The following is a 12179-nucleotide window of genomic DNA, read 5'->3' as shown; positions in this document are numbered from 1 at the left end:
GCGTGAGCAAAAAGGATCAGATTGAACATTTTTTAACAAAATATGAGGCCTTACTGAAATTTTTTAAAAGGTAGGATCACTTTGAACTAAACCCCTAAAAGTAGGGACCAGATGATGTATTAAACCTAATTTATCTTTAAAGTTTTTGTTGATTGAATAAGTCTTTTCCGTTCCTAAACTTTAGGAGAAAGATTTATGTTTTACCTTAGTTAGTTTTTTTGTTACTGCAAGTATTATAAATGTATTGCAATTGATAGTCAAATAAATTGAATTTCCACTCATCTTTCATTCCAATTTATATACTCTTTCTCTTTCAGTATTTTATTCTCTCTATTTTTGTTTTTATTCTCATTTTTAAAACAAAAATTGGTATTAGAGCCCTTGTCTTACGGACCTATGAAAATGGATGCCAAATCAAATTTCTCACAAGTTGCACCTCTAGTTTTTTATGGAGAAAACTACGATCTCTGGACTGTCAAAATGGAGGTTTACCTAGAGGCTCTAGATATTTGGGAAGTTGTAGAAGCATATTATGAAGTGCTTCCGTTGCCGGATAATCCTACCATGGGCTAGATCAAAATTCACAAGGAGAGAAAAACCAGAAAAGCAAAGGAAAAAACATGTCTATTTGCTGGTGTTTCTCAAACCATCTTCACAAGAATTATGACTCTTAAATCAGCTAAAGAAATTTAGGATTATCTAAAGGAAGAGTACTGGAGATGAAAGAATAAGAAGCATGCAGGTGCTTAATTTAATGAGGGAATTTGAGTTGCAAAAGATGAAAGGGTCTGAAAAAATAAAAAAAATACTTAGACAAATTGTTGGGTATTGCCAACAAGATAAGGTTGTTGGGTAGCAATTTCCCGGATTCCAAACTTGTTGAGAAAATTCTGGTAATGATGCTAGAAAAGTATGAAGCATCTATTGCTTCATTGGAGAACATAAGGAATTTGTCTAAAATCACATTTGCAGAAGTGCTACATGCCTTCCAAGCCTAAGAGCAATGAAGTTTGATGAGGGAAGATCATGTTGTTGAAGGTGCTCTTTTAGTCAAAAGCCAACAAGACAAAAAAATACAAGAAGAATAATCCAGCCAGCAGTCAGAGCAATACAAATAATTATGATAAAGGAAAACGTGGAAAGAAAAGTTACCCACCTTGTCAGCATTGTGGCAAAATGGGTCACCCTCCATTCAGACGCTGGCAAAGACCTGATGCTAAATGCAACAAGTGCAATCAAATGGGACATGAAGCAATCATATGCAAGAGCAAAAATCAATAGCAAAAGGAAGAAGCTAAGGCTGCTGATCAGGAGGAGGAGGACCAGCTATTTGTAGCTACTTGTTTATTGAGCAGTGAATCGAGTGAAAGCTTGCTGATAGATAACGGTTGTTCCAATCACATGACCTTTAACAAGGCTCTTTTCAGAGAATTGAGGCCAACTAATGTCACTAAAGTCAGAATAGGTAATCGTGATCATATCTCAGTCAAAGGAAAGGGGACAATTGCAATCACAAGCTGTATAGGAACGAAGTTCATTCATGATGTTTTTTTGGTTCCTAAAATTGACCAGAACTTATTAAGTGTTGGTCAACTGATTGAAAAAGGATTTAAAGTTATTTTTGAAGATAAATATTACTTGATTAAAGATGCAACTAGTCAAGATATGTTTAAGGTAAAAATGAAAGGAAAAAGCTTTGCTCTAAATCCATTGGAGGATGAGCATGTTGTTTTTTCTTTGAAGGAAAATGTCATAGAAATCTGGCAAGAGAGACTCAGGCACTATCATCATCAAGGACTATTGCAAATGAGTGGAAAAGAGCTAGCACTTGATATTCCAGTGCTTGAGGATCAAACTTCAAACTGCAAAGCTTGTAAATTTGGAAAGCTAAACAAAAAACCTTTTTCAAAGACAACATGGAGAGCATCAAGGAAGCTATAATTAATTCAACAGATGTTGTAGGGCCTCAAAGAACACCTTCATAGAAAGGTAATCTTTATTATGTTCTCTACATTTATGACTTTACCAAAATGTGTTGGATCTTTTTCTTCAAGAACAAATCATAGGTGGCTGGAATTTTTTGGAAGTTCAAAGCCAAGGTTGAGAACGAAACTGGTTTCAAAATTCAGATTTTGAGGTCAGACAATGGAACTGAATGCACTTATGAAAGATTCAATCAATTTTGTGAGGATTCTGGCATTGAACATCAACTAACTGCTCCCTATACCCCAAAACAAAATGTGGTTAGTGAGAGGAGAAATCGATACATCTTGGAGATGACCAGATGCATGTTGTATGAAAAGAATTTACCAAAAGAATTTGAGGCAACAAGTACAACTGTTTTTCTTTAGAATAGACTCCCCACCAAAGCATTGAACGATCAAACACCATTTGAGGTTTGGCATGGTTACAAACCATCTATGAAGTTTCTTAAAATATTTGGTTGTTTGTGCTTTACTCATGTTCCATAGAGCAAGCGAGATAAGCTGGATAAAAGAGCGTCACTGGGTATCTTTATAGGCTACAGTATAGTCAGCAAAGCCTATAAAATCTTTCAGTTGCAAACCAGAAAAATAATTATTAATAGGGATGTTCACTTTCCGGAAGATGAAGAATGGAATTGGGATGATAAAAGGAAGGCAAATTTGGTTTCTACAGATGTGAAGTTCAAATCTTCAACCTCAAACACAAGACAAAGTGAAGATGAAAGCTGGCAAAATGAATTACTAGATGATGATCGAGTAAGAGGTACTAGATTGTTATCTGAAATTTATGAAAGATGCAATATTTTTGTGTGTGAACTTGCAGATTATGAAGAAGGAAAGAAAGGTTATCAACAAACTCAAGGCAAAACTCGTAGTGAAAGGTTATGCACATATTTTTTGTATAGACTACTCATATACGTTTGCACCAATTGCTCGATTGGACATATTAGGTTATTACTTGCTATAGCTGCTCAAAGAAATTGGAAGGTTTATCAACTTGATGTTAAATAAGCTTTTTTAAATGGTTTTTTGCAAGAAGAAATATATTTTGAAGAACCCCAAGGCTTTGTGAAGGAAGGAAAAGAAGATAAGGTTTATTTACTCAAAAAGGCTCTTTATGGGTTGAAACAAGCTCCAAGATCTTGGTACAACAGAATTGATGATCATTTGCTGAACTTGGGATTTGTCAAAAACTTAGCTGAATCGACACTGTATGTTTAGCATGATAGAGCTGACATTCTTATCATCTTACTCTATGTGGATGACCTCTTTGCAATAGGAAGCAACACAAGGCTTGTGGAGAAGTTTAAGAAAGAAATGATGGAGGTGTTTGAGATGAAAAACCTTGGTTTAATGACCTTTTTTCTTGGCATGGAGATCAAACAAGAAGAACATGAAGTCTTCATTTGTCAAAAGAAATATGTCAAGGAGATTTTGAAGAAGTTTAAACTTGAAGAATGCACAGAAATGAACACTCCAATGAATCAAAAGGAAAAGCTATGCAAGGAAGATGGAACCGAGAAGATAAATCAAGCATATTTCAGAAGCATGGTTGGGTGTTTGATGTATCTTACAGTAACTCGGCTGACATCTTAAATGCTGCAAGCATTTTATCTCGATTTATGCATTCTCCAAGTAAAATGCATTTTAAGACTGCCAAAAAGGGTGATTAGATATGTCAAAGGCACTCGCAACTTTAGCATCAAGTTCAAATGGATTGAAGAATTTAAGTTAACAGGATTCTGAGATAGGGAATGGGGTGGTTCTGTTGATGACATGAAGAGTACCTCAGGGTACTATTTTAGCTTTGGATCGGGTGTTTTCTCATGGAGCTCGAAGAAACAAGAAATTGTTGCACAGTCTACAGCAGAAGTTGAGTTTGTTGCTGCTATAGCTGCTGTTAACCAAGCCTTGTGGTTGAGAAAAATTTTAATTTATCTTAACATGGGGCAGAAGGAAAGCACAAAAGTTTTTGTTGACAACCAAGCTGCAATAGTTATTTCCCATAATCCTGTCTTTCATGGGAAAACCAAGCATTTCAACATTAAGTTGTTCTTCTTAAGAGAAGTACAAAAAGATGGAGCTATTATTCTTGTTTATTGCAAACCTAAAGACCAGGTTGCAGATTTGTTCACCAAACCACTTCCAGTCAACAAGTTTGAGTTCTTAAGACAGAAGATTGAAGTTTGCAGTTGGAAAATCAAGGAGGACTGTTAGATATTTATTTTTGAACTGCACGTTGTTGCACGTGGCATCTTTATTTAGTTTATCTTTAAAGTTTTTGTTGATTGAATAAGTCTTTTCCGTTCCGAAACTTTAGGAGAAAGCATTTATGTTTTATCTTAGTTAGTTTTTTTGTTACTGCAAGTATTATAAATGTATTGCAATTGACAGTCAAATAAATTGAATTCTCACTCATCTTTCATTCCAATTTATATACTCTTCCTCTTTCAGTATTTTATTCTCTCTGTTTTTGCTGTTGTTCTCATTTTTAAAACAACATAAAACCACAATCTGAAAATGCTCTTACACTAGCCTAACCTAAAAGTATTGTAGTAAAACAGAACAATCTAAAAATTAACTTCTTACTTAGTAGCTCTAATCTTTATTTAAAAAAAAACTCAAATTCACTGAACTAATCTACTATTATTTCTTTCTAGTTATTAAAATGTTAAAATCCTCGGATGATCGTCATATTTGTATTAGAATCTCAATTCAGTCTTCAGATTTTAAGTAGTCTCAATTGAGTCTTTTTAAAAAAAAAAATATGTAACAAATAAGTCATTTTCGTTAATTTGACAAAAATGATGTCAAAACATGGTGAATTGTAATATTTAGTGAAAGATATGTCATTTGGTTGAATAATTTCAGTAGCTGACGTGTTCACCCATCCCCTTTTAAGTGATTAGTTTCTTTGCCCTAAAATTTAAAGATTGATTTCTTCTGTCATTACAAGACGAATAATTTTTTACTCAACTTATTAATTGTTAACATTCATAGAGGGTTTTTTTTTTTATTAATGACCCCTACCAATTTCAACTCTTTCACAACTTCTGTTTTTAGTTTCCATCACCTCTTTCATTGTCTTTCTTGAAAATTTGAAATTGGATGTTGTGAGTTTTGCAGGTTTAGGTATTATGAAATGAGCCTTTTATTTAGTTGAAGCCCTCTCCCTTGTCGATACCTAGTATCCCGAGAGATTTCCAATTTTCTCCCAATTCTTGCATTGTACCTTTATGTCTTCTAATTTTGTGTATTCTTTCATTTTCCTAGAAACATAACACTCAACGACCCCCAAATAAAACTCACCTCAACTATCATCAACCTTCGATCATTAATGAACACTGAATGTTTGTTGAAAATCTCGTTCCCTGCTCCTTTAACACTGTTTCAAAATCCCTAGCTCTGTTGGTCTTGTGTTGGTCTTCAAATCCCTAACTCTTGTATGACCATGGCCACTATGCATCACATACTTAATTCTTGTGCTAACGAAGTTGTGTAGTTAACCAATTCCACGTAATAAAATAATCCTCAATTCCAATTAATAATACAATCCACATTACCATGTCTCTTTTGCACCACCGTTAACCATTTACATAACGTTAACGATTTGACCTTATTTGTTACACATTTTAAAAAAATGATCCAATTGAGACTACTTAAAATCTACGGATCGAATTGATATTCTAGTACAAATATGACGACTATATGAGGGTTTTAACCTTATTAGAAATTCAAACTGCAGAATTTAACTATGCTATTAGACTATAAACTAAAAGAAAATTCATTGTACTTAGCATAATACAATTATAGAAACAAAAACTACAATTAAACTAGACAAAGCAAATTTTTTTCATCAATATAGAGTTATATGTAAACTAAGCTACCTACTTCTTAATAAGAATCAAAATATAGTAACTATATTGATTCATTCTAATGAAAATTATAAAACAAAAATTGTTAAAAGAACTACACCAACTAAAACAAAGATATTATAAACTAGACTATACTAGACTTAAAAGGGGAATATGTATGAGCTGGGCATAATCTCACTCTTCATAAAGGTCAAAGCACAAAAGGGTAATCTTAATTTTAATATATTTCACATTTTATCAATTTTCTTTTCTTTTTTCTCAATGATTTATTGTTGCAAGATGATTTTGGTTTTGGGATAGTGAGAAAAGACAATATGCAAGAACTTTGATGGCAGTCATAGCTTTAAAATAATGCCAAAAGACTCTGGACAAGTTGAAAGAGATACAAATTCAAGCATCCAAAGAAGATAATGAGGAGTATCAAAGGGTTAAGAAAGCCCACGAGATGTTTGAGACCCGAAGAGACCTACTATGTCTTGTCATCGAGCTCCACCATGTACTGTTGTCAATGCTGCTGTCAAACTTCACTGTGTGTTGTCGTCGATACTATTGTTGCGCTCTAGCAGTGGAGAAATGTTTGTGCAAAAGAAAATGTGCATTTGGGGGTTGATCTGACCTACAGTGGAATAACAACCCATTTCAGGGAACTGTGGGGCCAACGGTTTTGGAATAACTCCCTGAACTTTGGGCCAAGAAAAAGAGGCCTAATTTTGGAAAAGTCTAGGGTTGACCTGTGGGCCCAAAAACAAAATGACAGTTCTAACTGCAATAAAATTTACCATTAAATACTGCATGCAAGTAATATAAGAAGAAACAACTAGGTAAATCACAATTAGGTAACTATTTCGTATAAATCTCAAAATTTGTAAGTAATTTCATGAGAATGCTAATTAAAAAAGAGTTTATGCTTTTGGATAAATATATAGATAAGTTCACTTTTTTAAATTGATAATGAATACTAAAGTGTTCTATAAAAAGAAATGCTCAAGGTAGGACACAAAAATTGTTGCAAGCTTTTAATTTAAGATATTTTAGGCTTTTTTTTTAACCCATCTCCTTCAATATGTATTTTATTTATAAAGGTCTTGAAAAAGTAATCATTGCAAATCCTTTTTAGTCATTGTGTACCTTGAAGTGTTGTTTATCTTCAAACTATGTTTGCCCTTATAAACAAATAGAGTTGAAATTAATATTTTTCATGTAACATTAAATGAAACTTCATCATGAGGATATATATGATATTATTTAGCATGACTTACCATACTTAGATTGTATTGCTTTTATCTCATTTCTAGTGAAGATCACGACGATATAAAGTGGATGGTCTATACTGACAATACTTTTAAAGGGATTGTCGACATAATAGCTTTAACATACTATTTAGAATCTTTGATGTAAACATGTATAGCAAGATCGTCTTGATAATTAGATGAAAAAATATTTTCTACAAAAGTATAGTATAAACATTTATAAGTTTGAATTGTATGATGTAATATTAAGGTTTAAACCCTCAGACGATCCTTATATTTGTATCGGAATCTCAAGTGGGTCCTTGTATTTGCATCTGTCTCAATTGAGTCCAAATATTTGAAAAAATGAGCCAATTTTGCCCTGTCCATTAAGTTCACAGACGGCATTAAACTATGATGATGTGTTTATGTTGATGTGTATTGTTTGATTAGGTGGAATTTTTATTTAAATTAAAGAATTATGAAATGGCAAATTAGGGTTTTTCATTCTATAGAGGGGAGGAAAAGGTTGTGTCGTCACACGTAGTAGAGGCGCGAAGGAGATTGATTTTAAGGTGGAATCGATCTTGCCATGACATTACTTGCACGGGTGTTGGCGGTGAAACTAAACTCGCGTCGGGGTGGCTATATGTTCACGGTGGTCTCTTGCGATGATGGTGAAGTGCGAAGGAACGTTGCGATTTGGTTGGTTCTTGGGGGTTTCTGTGTTTTGATTTTCTGCAAGTCTGTGTGTTAGGTTATGTCAGACTCATGGCGGAAGTGTTCCCCTACTCTGCGAGTTTGGGATTCTTGTTATTCCTCTGGAGGAGGCTCGTAGAGATTTGCGAATCACAGAGACCATGGAGCCATTGCACGAAGAAGACGAACTGATGATATTGATTTGGGGTTCCTGCTATTTCTAGTTTTCCTGAGTGTAGGTTTGGTAGTGGCACGTAGAAGGTGACGTTGATGGTGGGCTTTCACGGAGATGTGTCCTGGTGAAGAAGATTAATGTTGGAGCGAACATTACGGAGTTGCTATTAGGGTTTTTGTTGTGTGGTTGCTATAGGTGATTCACGCGAAGGAGATTGTGGTGGAAAGAGGCTTGCGATTTTGCTTGCAGAGATTATGAATGCGTTCGTGGAGATTTGTGAATCGCAACGGCCATGGAGGAGGACAAATTAGGGTTAGGCGACGGCCTTGCGGCAACGTGACATGGACAGTGATGGTAGCGGCACAGTTGCGGCACGATGGCAAGGGTTAGGGAATTAGGGTTTTTGTGGAGAGGATGATGATGTGGCATCAAGGATTATCAAATTCCACGTCATAATTTAAAATTTATTTCCACGTAATAAGATGACACTCAGCAGACTTTGACGTCGTCTATGACAACTTAACGGAAAGGGTAAAATTGGCTCAATTTTTCAAATATTAGGACCCAATTGAGACAGTTGCAAATACGAGGACCCACTTGAGATCCCGATACAAATATGAGGATCATCCGAGGGTTTAAACCTAATATTAAATATTACATATTTTATCTTTGTTGTATTGCAAGCTACTTTGTGCTTGTGGTTATTATAATGTCTTGACTATTGTATAAATAATAATCATTAAATGATTAAATTAATTTCTTTTTGTATAATAAGATTTTCTTAGAGACAACATTAATAAGAACAAACTTTATATTCATATATTTGTCAATATTTATGCAAATTTATGTATGTAGGCCATTGCCTTATTTTGTAACTAGGTTAAATTTTAAAAATTATGTAAATGGACAACTCGTGCAGCCTTTGCAACGATTTCAAATGAAGGAATTGTGTTGGAGGTACACAACTTTCATTTTGACCATTGTTAAAAGGTGAAGTCATCTACTCCCCATACGTTTTTTAGCATTTGTAATTGATTACAAAAATATGTAATCAATTATGTAATGAAATCGTTTTGGGGTGCACGACTTTAAGTGTGTAATCAATTACCTATTAATTGTAATCGATTATCAGTGGGTGTAATTCGAATTATAGGCCATTGTAATCAATTACAATAATGTTGTAATTAATTACCATTAGCAAAAGGTTGTAAGAGACTTTATGTACTTGTTGATATTGTGATTTATGGGTTATACCCTACTACATTATAAGGTATCTAAGCGTATCATTAAGTTATAATTGATTATGATTTAAGTTTTTAGTGCATGAAGCGAAAAAATTAACACCAATAGAAGTGAACAAATTCATCAACTAAAATATAAAGTTCTTTATTAATTCATAAAAGTTAGTACAAAAAGTTAATCATAAAATAAAAACATAATATGTAAGACCCATATAAAAGTCAAAATAATTTTGTGGTTTTGAATAATTAATTATGGTGTACATTCATGTGTAAGATAAAGATTATTATTTGTATTCTGTCCACCATTTTGTTTAGCTTGATTGTCTTGTATTAGTTATTTAAATTTAATGCAAATTGTGTGGTCCATGTTTGGTCAAAGGAGGGTCATAAATAAAATAAAATAATAATAATGTGAAAAGAAGAAGAAGACAAAACTTGAATTATGGAAATTGGCTTTCCGTGAAACATGAGTGCAAGACTTTCAATCATGAGTGCAAAAATTTCTTACATGGGACCCTTCATTTTCCATTATTTTCTTATGGAACGATTGCTAAGCTAGCTGCCAAAGAGAATTTATTTCTCCTTATATAGCATCTATATGGCCAGAAGAGAGGGCAAGAGAAATAAGATTTAAGTTACAAAATACTTTTACATTTGAGAAGGAGAGCAAGCAAGGGTGGTGGTCTAGAAGTATAAGAGTGAGGAATTTCTTGCAAGGAGAAGAGGTAGGGGAGCTAATCCTTTCTTGTTATGATCATAAATATGAATATGAATGTGTTAAAAATTTGGTAATGGTAGTTATCTATTGATTTGTGTAAAATTTGGTTTTCATGATTATAATTTCTTATTTTCGAGTTACTGTGGTGAAAAATTTCTATTAATTGTTTTCACCGTTGGATTTAGCTAAACTTTTAATATGTGAATCCTAAGACATATTACTAAGCTTTGACCGTTCGGATTTGAAAATAGAAGTCTGTACTTGGAGAAATAAATCCTGTAAGTTTGAGTAAATTAGTTACCTCTGTAGTTCTGTTACTAAGTTGTCTCGGTAAAATATAGATTCTGACCTATTTGACCGTTAGATCAACCTCAAAATTTGATATATGATCCCTAAGACATATTAATACACTGTGACCGATCGAATTTGTAATTGAAGGTCTATGTTTAGAGAAAGAAATTTCGAAAGTTTGAAACAATCGGATGAATACTGTAATTCTGTTCTTAAGTTATAATGGTAAAAATTTCATATATATTTCATTTACCGTTAGATTGCGCCCAAACTTTAGTATGCCGTTCATAAGACATATTAGGTGATCTTGACCGTTCAGTTTTGGAATTAGATGTCTGTGCTTAGAGGAATTCATTCCGCATTTTGAGTTTAACCGAGAACCATTTAAATTTCTGTCTCTGAGTTACCTCGGTAAAACCTCCATATCTACTTAGTTAGCCGTTGGATTACCCTGAAATTTTAATATGTTGTTTCTAAAAGATATTGTCATACTTTGACCGTTCAGATTTTAAATCGGAGATACAGATTTATAGATATTAGTTTCGTATCTTCTTAGGGATCTCAATACTGCTTAATTTATGTTTTTGAATCATTTATACAAAAATTATGATTTCCGCATCATTAACCGTTGGATTGGACTGAAAATTTTACCGTATGAGTTAAACATGCTGGTTATTAGTTTGATTGGTTCAGATCTGTAATTAATGATATGAGTGAAGAATAATCTTTTCCCGAAATTGTAAATTTATTTGTATTGGGTAAAAACTTGGATAACTATATTCTTAAATTGTATGTGTAGTTGTATTTTGGAGATTGGAGGATGAGTAATATAATATATTCTATATTATAAAATTTAATTATATTGAACATTCTGAGTTGTAATAATTATTTGAGTTAAATCATGAATTGTAAATAAGTTGATGGTAAATTTGGATGGGTAGTATAGACATTATTGCCATAATTGTAAATCTGAATTTTTATTTATTTTCCTACGACTTTGGTAAGTCGAGAGGGGAAAGGTTTGAAGCCGGACACTACATTGGTAAGTAGGTGGGAAAATGAGAGGTGAATTTAATATAAATCGTGCTACTTTGGTAAGTAGACAGTATTGTCTTATTGTGCTACTTTGGTAAGTAGACAATATCACTTTGTTGTACTACTTTGGTAAGTAGACAATATCACCTCCTTGTACTACTTTGGTAAGTAGACAATATTACCATGTTGTGCTACTTTGGTAAGTAGACAATATCACTTTGTTGTACTACTTTGGTAAGTAGATAATAAAAATCACCTTGTTAGATTACTTTGGTAAGTAATCAGTATATCATGGTTATACTACTTTGGTAAGTAGACAAAAGGATGGTTGACTGCTGTGCTTTGGTATGTAGGCAGATTAATAATATGTTGTATTAACTCTAGTAAATCGACTGATGATTTTGACTCGAGAAATATTATAAAGTATCAGTGTAATAGTTGTTTTTTTTTAGTATGTTTGAGATGCATGTATTGGACTGATTTTCACACTTGTGATGTTATTAAGATTGTGGATGATGTATATTTCTTGAATCGGTTAGTGATAATGACCAATTTTACTTCATTATCCAACATCAAATTGATGGAAATTGTCAACTCTTCCTTTACTTTTAGTCTTGTTTAACTCAATTTCTTGTTATTTGTAAGTGATTACATTATAAGTTGTAATTAGCCCTTTTGATGGCTAATCCCCATTCAAAGAAGCTGGGAGAAGCTATCCACCAAAGAACATTGCCAAAACCCAAGAAAAGAGAGAAGAGTAGCTGAAAAGATGAAGAACCCAGGCTGCTGCAGAGAGTCACGCCGGGCGCCTACTGACCTAGGCGGCGCCGGGCGTGACAATGCTGACCGAGGGCGCGCCTGGCGCCTGTCTGTCGGGCCGCCGGGCGCGACTTTTGCTGATGTGGCAGAAACGGCTTATTTAGTTCTGGAA

This window comes from Vigna angularis, chromosome 1 (genome assembly GCF_016808095.1).
Source record: "Vigna angularis cultivar LongXiaoDou No.4 chromosome 1, ASM1680809v1, whole genome shotgun sequence".
NCBI lineage: Eukaryota > Viridiplantae > Streptophyta > Magnoliopsida > Fabales > Fabaceae > Vigna > Vigna angularis.
Note: the sequence above shows the minus strand (reverse complement) of the source record.